This window comes from Oreochromis niloticus, linkage group LG6 (assembly GCF_001858045.2).
Source record: "Oreochromis niloticus isolate F11D_XX linkage group LG6, O_niloticus_UMD_NMBU, whole genome shotgun sequence".
NCBI classification, from domain to species: Eukaryota; Metazoa; Chordata; class Actinopteri; order Cichliformes; family Cichlidae; genus Oreochromis; species Oreochromis niloticus.
Window position 1 is genome coordinate 11,110,406 of NC_031971.2, and position 13,590 is coordinate 11,123,995.

Genomic DNA, 13,590 nt, shown 5'->3' on the forward strand with positions numbered 1-13,590 from the left:
ATATATATATATATATACATATATATATATATATATATATATATATATATATACATATATATATATGTATATATATGTATATATATACATATATATATACATATATATATACGTATATATACATATATCAGCTCTCTCTCACTTTTGTTCTAAGCAGCCCTGCAAGATTGAATAAACATTTCCTCACAGAAGTGCTTTTTAAAGAGGAAACTGGTTAACTCTGTCGAGACTATTTCCACAGATTGAAAAAAAAAAAATCTAGGACCTTTTACTAGAAAAAGCTAATTATATCTGTTTGGATTTTACAGTAAGCAGCAAGGGAAGTCAGAAGCAGGTTTGAACTATGATGCTGGGTGAAAAGGTGGTGTCAGGAAGTAAGGTAGGACAGCTCACGGCCCGGCGTAGACGCGAGGTGCTGTCTTAGAGCTTGACCTAGTTGTTTGATTTATTTGTTGTTGATCGAATTAATTATGCCAAAACAATACATGAAGATTGAAGAATACACAACCCGTTGGAGGAATGCATGAAGTCTATGTTTGGGCAATGGAAAGGTTTGATTTTGTTTAGTATGGTTTCTCTTGCTAGATTCTTAGCTATTATTGTCACAAGCAGGTCGGACTAATGAGATAAATTAGGAATTATGTCATCTCTCTAAGGAGAGACGAAAAGGGGGAATGTTGAGGAATATATATATTTTCTTAGTGCTTATTTTCAGACAGAAAAAGCGGAACTAAGCAGAGGGTAGCACACGTAATCACTCCACCAGCAACACACACACACACACACACACACACACACACACACACACACATCAAGTAAGGCCAGAGGTAAAGAAGTTGTTTTGATCAAAACTGTGTGTGACGTATAACTGACTATATTATACACATTTGGCTTCTAATGCTTCAGATCTGCAAGTGGCTTAGCGCTGTGCACATCTCTCTTCCGTCAGATGAGTGAATAAAATTATTATAAATACTTTGCCCTCTCTGAGTTTGCGTTTTCTTTGTCCAGTAAAAGAATAAAAAGAACTGGGTTCAATAAAACCATTGTCACAATGTTAGGCTCTCGCTTCTGTTCCTTGAGAAACATATAAAGAAATTAAAACATTCTCGCACGCAATATTGAGAGTCATACTGGTATCTTGAAATGCTCCTCCTTTACATGTTAGTCACTCAGACCAAACATGTACCTCCACCTACATGTCAAGTCTTCTGTAAGGGGTTTGATATAGTGACCAAAAGCTTTATCAATATACATGTGATTACTTTATAAGGAGCAGCTTTTATCTGCATGTGGGAGGTTTGTTTGTTTCCACAAAGTGGCCACACACTCACACAACATGACTTATTTAGCTTTTGAGTTTTTCGGAACTGTTATTTTTAATTTTACAAGACTTTTGTAAATTTGAAGTTTCTTGTTCACTTTATTCCAATTTTCCTGTGAGGTGATGATAAAACTTTTGATTTGTGCACCAGACATCCTTCCTGACACAACACTTCAGTTTTCTCAACCTTTCTATCTTTTTTTCTTTTTTTTAAACACTATATTATATATTATATCATTGTGATTACAGTACTAGAAGACTTGGCCATCAGCGCACACAAATTTGCGGGGCTGCCTGAAAGATGAGTGCTCGATTTATTTCATATGTTTTGGGGGATTTTTGTTTTTGTTGTCTTTATTTATTTATTAATTTTGACAGGAAAGCTGGGGGAAAAAAACAGGGGAAGATAATCAGTAAAACACCCATGTGCTAGAAATTAAATTTAAAAAAAAAGTCAAATTAGGTTTTTACTTATGCCACACACAACGACCATTTTTAATCCAGCAACAGTCAAAATATAATCAGTTACTAAAAGAAGAGAAAAAGCTTTAATGTTATAGATAAATTGTGCAGGTCTTATCATACAAATATTTTCTGTAAGTAACGAGTACACATTGGCTCCCCCCAAAACTCTCGCCCTGTTGATGCCTCATCATGTGTTGCAACATACATCAGTGTGCGAGAACAAATAATGATTTAAGGTTTAAATGTTTGCTCAGTATCAGTCCTCCTCCTCAGCCCTTTGTACGCCTGCTGACTGAAAGACCAACACCACTGAGACACTTTGTGAATAATTTGCTATTTTCAAAGACACAGATTAATAGAAGAGGTGTGAATGTGTTGGAAAACTTTAGAACTTTAATGCTGGTTACACAATGTTGGCCAAATTTGCAGACATTTCAAAATAAACACATGTAATATATATATATGTATAAAAAAAATGACATTTCAGAGTTTTTCTAAATGTTAGCTTAAGATATAAAAAGCAAATAGTATTGCATTGTTACTGGCAGTCATCTGTTTATCCAGAATAAAATAGAGAATAAGAAAACGTGAAACAATAACACAAGCCATCCTCGCTGAAGAATGCTTTTATGTTTGAGTAAAAATAAGTAAAAACAAGTAAGCAATTTGTTTTTTATGCTTTACTTATAGACGTGTAATAATTTGTACCATTTGTTGTATGCAAGTTGAATTTAATATTTTCCTGCTTCTGTGTTTAAAGCTTTTTGAATGCAGTATATTTTCTTATGAACAAGAGTAAAATCTTTTGATCTCCTTTAGAAAGTCATATTTTTTATTGGTACCACTGTAAAGAGCACAGAGATGCCTCTTCTTCGAGGATAACCCACCGACCTGAAGACTCGGTTTAATAAGGTAGCTGTTATTCCCATGCATGAAATCCCCAAATAGCGCATTGTCACCAGAGTTACAGACTCACAGGGCAAGAAGGACCAAATTATTATGAGCTGAAGGGATTTTCTGCTTTATCTGCATCTGTTTGCTACTGAATAACAAGCCTACATACAGCAGTGATTAAACATCTCTTGAATAGAAGTAGATCTATGAGTTAAGTCTGTGATAAGCTTTAAAATGAGCAATATGTCCTTTTGATGGAGTTTCAGGGCTGGCTAGGAACTTAAAATGATATAACAGCAAATCAAATTAAAGCCAGATTTCTTACCAGATCAGGTCTGTAGGTAGAGTTGTTCAGGTCTTGTAAATCACCTCTGTTAAACACTGTCTCCTGACACTTGAGGCACCGGCGCACGAGTGATGGGTGTGTTTCCTTGTGACTGTGACACCGGTGATGATGGCTGAATCCTACCTGTTGCTCAAGAGTCCTGCCCTTTTTCTTTTTCTTTTTTTGTAATCAGAGCTTTTGTGTAGATTAAGGCATGGAATCTGCTGCTTTGTGTATGAATGTGTGTATAAAGTGGAGCAAGAGAGAAAAAAAGGCAAACGGCATAAAGTTATTTCTGAATAGCAGGTTGCACTTTCGCTTTGTTTTTTGGATCTCTTGGCAACTTGGTGTAGACACCAAAATAAAGGCTGACTTTTTTCCCAATGATGACAAAGAGATTTTATCCGTCTTCAGGCTTTCCTCTGTACATTTAGTAACTTTTGTTGTTCACTCTGCCCAGGCACTGTAAAATTAAGATATGTACAGTTAATGTTGCGTCCAATCATTTTGAAAACAAGTTATTTTGGGTTTTGAGAGGCCTGTTGTTATCACAAACACGTACACAGCATGGCACGCACACGCAGATCCAGTTAAACTGGTTTGCTGCTCTGGCTGAAAAGAGAAATGAAGACAGTTTTTACCAGAGGGGATTTATTCAGGAAACATGTCGTCTGACTGGTACAGTGAGAACATAAGACAGATTTATTTCATAATAGGAAAAAGGAGACGAAATCCCTGCTTGTTCTCAAATACATCTCCATTACCTTTTTGGCTCACTATAATCAAGCCATTTTCACACACGCAACGCAACCCTGAACTATTTTTGATGTCACGCACCAGGTTCCATTTTCCTATTACAACGTGATGTCCAGATGTACTAATTTAAGTTGGTGAATTAACAGCGAGTGGTCGCGCTGCCTCTTACTGCCAACACTTTTTACTCACCTGAACTAACATTAGTTCATTATTAAGGACATATGAGAACCTTTAGACAGCCTCACATATCTGTCTGCAGTTCATCTGTGACACATTCTTGCACACTTCATGAAAAACAACACTAACTCACACGTGTTGGTGTATAACAAGTCTTATTGCTCCTCTTGAAGTTGACGGTTTGTTTATGCACCTTGTCTGTTTTCAGTGTATCGTATCACATTTCTCTAGCTACTTATGAAAAGAACATGGGTATTGATATTCATGGATATTTGGGAGGCATTGGACAATCTATTTAATGAATCACAGTCAGATGTTACGTTTAATTAACACATTGCTTTCAGGTCATGTTCAGCTCTCCTGTAAGTTTCTTTTTTTTTCTTCCCATTTTGTCCAACTTTTCCACTTGTCATGAATTCCAAGGTCCCAGATGCTATCTTGAACTTGTTTTTCTTGAACACAATAGACACGTGCATCAATTATGGCATGAATTCAACAAGCTTTCTTCAAGGACCAGTGAGGGATAGATGAGTTTTTCTGCCCCTTCTTTTTCTTTTGCCGTGTCACAACATGGATATTTTCCATCCCATGATATGCTAACTTACTGCTCTAAACATTAGGTTATATGTAACCATATGAATGCTGATTAGCTTTTTGGTGGAACACATGAATTCACGCTATAAAGCCTCTCCTTCACTGCTGCCACAGACGTCAAGCATGACTGTCGGGACAGTGTTGAGTGTGGATGGCACTCTGGAATTAGACTTGGCAGCAGACCCTCTACAGAATCAAGATCTAGTCAGGATGTGGATGGAGGTCAACATGAAACCTGTCTGCCACCCAAAAGTGGATGTACACATTCTTTATGTACCCGTTCCTGTCTTCGACACGAGTTGCTGGTAAAGTGTCTAATATAAACAACTGTGACTTACTCTAAACTAGAATTGACTGTCAGTGTGAAACCTGTAATGTTGCGCTGGTACAGACTGGGAGCAGTTTCATGTTCTAATTGAACCTAATTTAGTCCTAATTTTTGATGCTGTTGCTGCAGGTCCAACCTCTGCATCTCAAAGTGCATCGGTCCATGAATGATGAAATGTGGTTGTGAGTACACAGGTTAACCATGAGATGTGGGATTGTGCGTCTCTTAGGTGAGAGATCTGTTGTTGACCTACATCACCTGAGCGCTCCCTCGGCATACGGCCTCATGATTACTCCCCAGCTGTTTCTCATCTGACTTACAGCGGTGTCCCCTGCTATCACTTTGTTTTCTTTGCTGGTTCACTTCCCAGTGTTCCCCGGCTCTCTGTCTCCTTGAGGTTTTTGAGTCATTTTTCATCTGCCAAGCTTCTCCTGTCGTCTCCAGTAAGGACTCAGAAACATTTTTATTTACCCCATTGTTTCCATATTCAGACCCATTATACCTCTTGATGCTTGTTTTCTTTAAACATAACTTAAACTGGTGTTTAGAGTTTTTAGAAATTAAGACATTTCTCCTCAGAGATGCAAAAGTGCCATTAAATAAATCATATTTCAAAATAATAATGTAGCAAATGACAGTGGTCAAAGAGATTGAGAGAAATCTTTATAAATGTCACTGTCCAATCACAAAGAGTCACTTCAGGTTAAATGATTTCACTGTGTGCTTAGTGTGGTCACCATGAGCTGGAAGGAGAGCAAATAAAATTGTGTTGCGAAAGTTTTGGCTCATGTACCAGTACATGAGTTTTTGCTGAATGAATTAACAAAGAGTTTAATTTAGTATTATCATTATTATTATTATTATATTTCAATATTTGTCAATATAACAAATTGTATATAGGAGATGAGAGCAGGGTTTATTATATCAGCCACCCTTGAAGGTAATAGGATAGAGAGGACATGTGGCATATTTTCTAATTAATATAATGTTGCATGGAGCCTGTAAATTTCCCTAAAGTTTTTTTTGTTGTTGTCTTTTTTAATCTTTTGCAAGGAAAAAGGTGTTGGCATAAGACAGAGGTGTAAACATAAGGCTCTGGACTGCAACTCAAGAAAATACCAGCAAATAGAAAAATGTTGAAAAAACACACAAAACACAAAGGAAGACAATAATGTGGTGTAACAGCTTTGAAGAACTGCCCTGAGGCACGCTTAAAAGAACTGAGCATTTATCTGTGTTGTGGGGAAGAAAAAGATGCAGGTAATGTGTGTTTTAATTGCATGAGTCATTTAAAACTGTATATACATGTTTGGTATTAGCCTTTACTGTTAGTTCACTGTCCTATCACTGCTCCCTCACAATATTGTCTCACCCAAATCACGTCACAGTTATGTTTTGTGAGTTTTCTTTTTGTGTATGTGTGCTTTTGTGGTGTTTTATTTTCTCTTTCTGATGTATTTTATGTGCTTCTGCAACTTTTTAAGTTGCAATGCATTTGACCTTTCAATGCCACCATACTGGAGGACAGAATCACCCAGAAAATACTTCAATCTGACCCAGACGACAGGAAAATGTAAAGGCGGGAATCAATTTTACACATTCACATATATTTTCATAATCTTTACAGCTTGTCCCGATAAAGGAATCCCTTACAGCCATTCATATTACACCAGAAGTACATTTATACAGTAGATTTAATTAAATGACAGAAGCATTCCTGTTTTTCCATTATCTAATATAGATAGATGTTGAGAAAAAATATAAGTTAGGCTTCTTGACAGAAAGGATATTTTCACTGGTCAAGTTAATATCAAAGTGGCCCACCATGTAAAACAGGTCTGACATCAGTAGAATAAGACAATCAAACAACTTGGATGCACAAAATAAAAGAAATATTATCTCAAGTGTAAAAGCTACTGGCTCTTATTTTGTTAGGCATCCAAATGAAACGATACTGAATTATACACAGAGTCAGCTGTAGAGGGCAGTAGTGCCACCAGGAAACCTAAAAGAAGAAGCGAGCGCTCCTCCAACAGGCGGCGGTAAGCAGGTTTACGTCTGAAGGATTCATTTCCGGTTTAGTTTCGACGAAGAAGAACGTAACTCACGTAATAAACACGGTTGAGCATTTGCACATGTGAGGACAAACTTTGTCTCTTTTCAACTGTTAGTGTGTTACTGTTTTTGTGCTTACTGCGGTTTTAGCAACACTTGTGGCTAACTTCGGCTAACCGCGGCTAGGTCAGCGCGCGAGGGAGAGCGTGAAAAACTCCGGAGGATGTTGCTCGTGTCCTCGTGACCTGTCATCATGTCGCGGTGGTTTAAACTAGTGATGGCCCGCGTGAAGCTGACGCTCCGGAGCGTGTGTCGAAAAAAACAACACACTGGTTCAGAAGCACTGTGTCGAGGCTTGCTTCGTTTGGCAAAAGTCACGTGACCAGTGACGTCCGAAGCTTCATTACGCACGTAACTGCTTCGGTACCTGATTCAAATGGATATGAGGAAGTGAATCATTCACGGTATTTGTGGAGTGTGTTGATGGTGACAGATAGCGAAGAGGTGATCATTCCACTACATATATATATATATATCTCCAAGCACTGTGTCGTTTGGCCAGAGTCACGTGATCTGTGATGTCCGAAGCTTCATTTAGAACACAAGTGATTCAGTGGTTTATAAGGAAGTGAATCATTCGCGTGATTTTGAGTTGATTTTGCTCAATTCATTTTATCTGCAGAAGTGAAAAACTTGAAATGTCCAAAATCAACTTTTCATAATGTAAATATCATTACAGCATATGACTTTAGAAATACTTACATGTGAATTAAAGCTAATAAAGACTGAAAAAAAATGTATTTCACATTATACATAAATTACATTGCTACACATTTTAGAAAATCATTTTGTTTATTGTTTTAGGTGATAGTCTGCAGGACCCATAAGACCGCATACCTGCATATCTACCAACTTGCAGTGTAGTTCCTGCACTCCACAGCCTCTTCTGTTCCATGCGAGAGGATTTTCTCTTGGGCAGGAGAAATTATTTCTAAGAAAAGAAACAGACTCGGCCAGCGCACAGTAAAACTAATCCTCTTTTTAAATGAAAATAACAAAAGGGCTACCTTACATAGATCATGTTTTTACTTTGCAAGTTCATGGTTAGGGGTGGGTTTTGATTATCGCTTTTCTGATTACAATCCATTCTAAATTGAATAAAGTGATATTGATTCATTAAAATCCTGAGTCGATTTGTAAATTAAACGTTATTTTGCCTGAAACGCCAGCATCTCAGGTTAAACCTCACAAAATTTCTTCAAACACCAAACAGCTAAAACATACAAACGTAAACACAGAGCGCGGACACCGACGCGTCAGAAACAAATTTTGATGTGTCGGCGGGTCCGCGCTGTGTTTATGTTTTTTTTCGCTGGCTTCTGAAGCTGCAGGTTTCATAACTCTCCGTTTACATCTCTAATTAAGTTGCACAAGTGTCAGCTTTCTTTTAATAGATACAAAAATATGGATATATACTGATAAATGATCAGAATTGTAATATTTCTGACTGTCTGAGGCAAAACTTTCCAGATTCCAATCAAATTGAATCGGATCCTGTATTGAATCAAAATGATTCTACACATCAGTGACGATACCCAGCCGTACTCAGCCCCCTAAGCATTTTCCCTTTCCAGTTCACAATCAATGCTACCCCTAGGTCAAAAATATTTATAGGACAATTGGCATAATCTAATAGTTTGTATGAACATACCTGTCCAGCTGTCCAGTGATTAAATGCGCAAGTAGATGGAGGCAGGACTTCACAGCAGGAGCATACTCCAGTGTGCTGTACATTATCATATGTATATTATATATATTGCTCACTTATTGTATTTACCAACATCAAGGAGTCATAAGCAAAGAAAGGCCACACCATGGTGCATGTTTACATAAGGAAAGTTTATTGATCAAGATGTATTAAGCAAATTAGCATTACAAATTTTTCAGCCCCCCAATCGAGGAAAAAAAAATTACATGTTCAAAGCAACGCAACGGTGGCCCAATATCAGAGAGAACTCCACTCTGTGGAGTGAGCAGTGATAATTAAGCAGTCCGTTTTATTTTGCAGATTCAAGCGCCTCTTCATAATTTTCGCCACCAGATGTCACCGGAGAGGACTGTGTTGAAAAGCTTCGAGTAATGAACCGTTTTTCAATACAAGCTTCGGTGCTTCAGAAAGCTTCATTTGGCCATCACTAGTTTAAACCCTGTACGCGGTCTTTTCTGCACAGTTTGGAGGCAGTGTTGCCAACTCCTCAGTAAGAAAAATCGCTATTGGCTGTCCTAAAAGTGAGAAGGGTCTGGCTGCAGCCACTGGGGAGCGCCATATTGCGACCGCCACACTAACCGGAAACACGTGACCTCCACAGTATTCGGAAATACGTTTTTTTTGTTTGTTTTTTTAAATTGCACAAAATATAATGTACAACAATTATGGCAATCTCTAAAAAGATTCAGTTTTTCCCACATGAAATAGTATCAGAACAGGCTGAATTCCAACATATAGAAGAAGGATAATGAACAGGAAGTACAAACAACAACAAATAAATAAATAAAATAAAATAAAAACAAACCCCAAACAGAATCAAAGTAAACAAATAAACAAAAAAGACAGATAATTAAAAAACATAAAATAAGTTATACCGTTTTCTAACAGATCTAGTTCAACAATCATATGATTCAAATCCAGAGCTTGTTTTTTGTCCATAAATTTAACAGATGAGAGAAAGAGGCAGAGTTCTTTGTGAAAAGTAAAAAAAAGACGGCTTTGTTTTCAGAAAACGACATTTGTGAATGAAGAATTTGCCCATAATAATTATTACATTTAAAACATTTTCAAGCTTCTTTTCTTAGAGAACCAAACATAATATCATTTTTAGAAAATTCAAGTAAGTTTGGGATCTTAGGGAAGAGCCAGTAGTGCACATCGTTCCACAGGGCTTTACAGAATATACAATCATAAAATAAATGTTCTGTTGATTCAATATCCCCATTACAAAAAGAGCAGCAATTATCATCAATAGCGAAGCAACGTCTGAGAAATTCTTTGGAAGGGTAAACACCAGAGAGGATTTTGTAGTGGACCTCCTTAGCTTTGGGAGGAATGGGAAGTTTTAGGTAATTTTTTCTGATCTCTTTCTTTTGATCACCGGAGAACAGATGTGAGATGGAATTTGGATTGGATCTATAAGGGAAAAAAACATTAGTAAATAATTCCCTAATTTGGGAGTTTTTTAGACTGTTAGCTGTTATGTTATGCCCATTTACCAACAGTTCAGGGAGATCAGGGGATCTATAGTCAGGGTTTTGAAAAAGATTATATGCTGTACATAGAATGTTTTGAGGGATAGCCTTAGTAATTTTTTGAAATTCTTTGTTATTTATTTGCAGATCATAATTGGCGGTAAAATCTTCTAATAAAATTTTACCTCTATCATTTAACAAGTGCATCACTGACCAGATGCCCTTATCGTACCATTTTTCCATAAAGATTGATTTGTTTCCAACTTTTATGTAACGACAGTTCCATAGGGCTATAGTTATGTTTGTATATTAATTTCCAGTATAATAAAACTTGCTGGTGAAAGGAAGAGAGCTTTATGGGGAGTTTTTTTTATGTCAAAGTCACATCTAAGTAAAAGATGAATTCCGCCTAGATCTGAGAATATTTTGCTTGGAATGTGAAACCAAAGGCTATTTTGACTTCTTAAAAATGACCTAAGCCAATTTATTTTTAGGGTGCCGTTTAAGCTGTCAAATTCAATAGCTTGCAAACCTCCATCTTCAAAACGTTTGACTAAATTACCTTGCCTAATATAGTGGGTTTTACGTTTCCATATAAAATCAAAGTTTAGCTGGTTAATAGCTTTGATTGCTGATTTAGGCACTCCTACCGCATATGCAGGGTATACTAGCCTGGAGATACTTTCCATTTTGGTAAGAAAAATTCTACCTAGAATCGATAAGTCTCTCTGAGCCCAGTTATTTAAATGAGTTCTACAGATTTGAATTTTCTCCCAAATATTAAGGTTATCTAAATCATTCTGTATTCGGAAATACGTTCCTGCATGGATCGTCGACTGTGGAAACCTTGCAAGTGGATCGTAAAGGTTGTCACAGAGTCTTTCATGTATAAATTTGCCATTAATAATTATAGAATTCTAGGAATCATCTAGTTTGCTTACACTGATTTAAAATTATTATTAAACTTTATTGACAAACAGTATACAGAACGTGTATACAACCAGAGCAAAATTAACATGTGCCAGGGGGTGTAATACAAAGAATTACACACATTCAAATAATTTGTAATTACTACAAATGGTAATAGTTTTCATAGCCTTTTTGTTAAATGATCCATGAATCAATTTTATGTAACATAAAACATCATTATAGTAATGTTTAAAATTAGGCTTTTGGTTACTGTATTTGCATTTGTGAAAATAAAATTTAGCTAAGATAACTAACAAGTTTATTATAAAGTAAACATCTTTTTTTTGCCTTCGAAAGAAACAAAATACAACATTTTCCCATTTCACAGTAAAGTCTTTGTAGAGATGTCCAGCAATGAATCCACTGTAGTCTTTCCAAAATGTTCTAGCGTATGAACAGATCCAGAAGAGTTGCTGCACAGTCTCAGGATGGCTTCCACAAAATCCACAGTTCACATTTATGTCCCTTTTGAACTTTGTCATATAATGATTAGCAGGATAAAATTTATGCAGTATTTTAAATGAGACTTCCTTCACTTTATTCGTTACCAGATACTTGTTAGGAATTGTCCATACTCTTTTCCAGTTAATTCCAATAAGAGACCACATGTGGAATAGTTAGAGATTCTGTCTGGAACAAAGCACGAATATTCTTATTACTTTTACTATGGTTTGTTAGACAGATTCTTCCTATGTGTGAATCCAAAGGCTTGGGGAGAGAAACAGATGATATGCAAGGTTGAATACCTTTAAAAAGCATTATAATACCCGTAGGTATTGCATCAAATAATATGGCATATTCTTTGGGTGTGGCTGGAAATTTATAGGTGTTTAAGAATTCTGAATAGGACATAAGCTGCCCATTAGGATTAAACAGCTGATTCACTAAAACAATCCGTTTCTCAACCCACATAGAAAAAAATAATGATTTATTTTTATGCACTATGTTCCTATTATTCCAAATGAAATACGTATGGGGTGTAAAGTTGTGTTTATATATAAGGGACCAAGCTAATAGAACTTGTTTGTGAAACATCGACAGGTTTTCTGGAAGCTTATCTATATTATAATCACAACCTAAGATAAAATTTAGACCACCAAACTTAGAGAAAATGTGGTGAGGAATAAAATTCCAAGTGGATACCGGATTTTTAAGAAAATGTTTAGCCCAATTAATCTTAAATGCATTGTTTAGAGTAGTAAAATCCAAAACATTGAGACCACCGTGTTCATAGTCATTCATCACTACACTTTTTCTGATGTAATGTGTCCCGTTTTTCCAGACGAAGTTGAAGAGCATTCGGTCAATATCCTTGCAAGTTTTGCCGTCCACATGCAGAGAAATTGCCGAGGTCAGTCGAGACAGACCTTCTGCTTTTGAGAACAATACCCTTCCTCTTAAACTTAAATCTCTCTGCAACCATCGATTTAAATTGGTTTCAGATTTTTTAATAATTAGGGGGAAATTTAGTGAAATTCTGTCTTTTGGATCTTTGCAGATAATCAGACCTAAATATGTTGCTTCCAGGGGCGGATCTAGAGAAATTTTCTTGGGGTGGCATGAGGGTGGCAGAGAAATCAAATGGGGTGGCAAAATCAAAGCCTTTTTTCCCCCAAACACATATGCAGGTGGTTACATATGGTTAAAATGATTCAAATGCAGCAAGTATACACATTTTTCATATAAAAATAGTCTATAACTTAATTATTGTCTGTAGCCCACATAATTACACACTTTAGTTACATAAAACATGAGTTTTGATGTTATGTATTGTATAGCCTGTATAATAAATAAATATGTAGCCCAATAAGTATAAAATCCAGAAAGTTACACAACATGGGGCGGTTCATTTACAAACACAAGTCTAACTCAAGTTTCACACTGTTTTTGTTAGAAAACAATCAAATTGTTACAGCTTAAATTACACAAAATGTCAGAAATCTGCACTGTCATGAACAAAAATTTAAACCTAATTTTTCATGATTTGTTGGATTAACCCACTGAGGTCTGAAATACAACCGGCCATTTTTGACTCCTTTTGAGTTTACGTTTGTATTTCACCCTCAAATTGTTTCATTTTATTTTTTCCCCTTGGCTTGTTTGGTATCTTTTCAGCTCAACTGAATTTAGTTGTTTTTTCACTGACATACTGCATTAGTACTACTATTACTGTTAATAGTACTATTACTGATCTGAAATCACACAAAGAACTTTAAGTGCTAGTAGTATTTTTTACTGTAAAAAACCCCATAGACATGTTGAGTAAATTTTTACAACTTGAAATGCAAATATAAAATGTACATTTTGTAAACATATACAATTATTTATCTAAAAATGCAGCCAATACACCTGTGGGTTTTTTTTCTTTCATTTTGTACAACCAATTAAAAATATTACTAAAACCAAAATGAGAGAACAATCAGGTGTTGCAATAAGATGCCCCACAAATGATGTGTTACA

General features: G+C 36.1%; 1 protein-coding gene across 2 annotated transcripts in view; it reads right to left on the reverse strand.

The window, feature by feature from the left end:
- The window catches only part of LOC102078550 (uncharacterized), a 65,430-nt gene extending 62,188 nt beyond the window's left edge, over positions 1–3,242 (reverse strand). The window contains exon 1 of one of the 2 annotated variants that reach the window (XM_019360573.2): positions 3,009–3,242. The gene's annotated coding sequence lies outside the window, so the exon portion shown is untranslated. The remainder of the gene's footprint in view (positions 1–3,008) is intronic. The other variant, XM_019360572.2, reaches the window with a different exon arrangement.
- Positions 3,243–13,590: the final 10,348 nt, after the last annotated feature.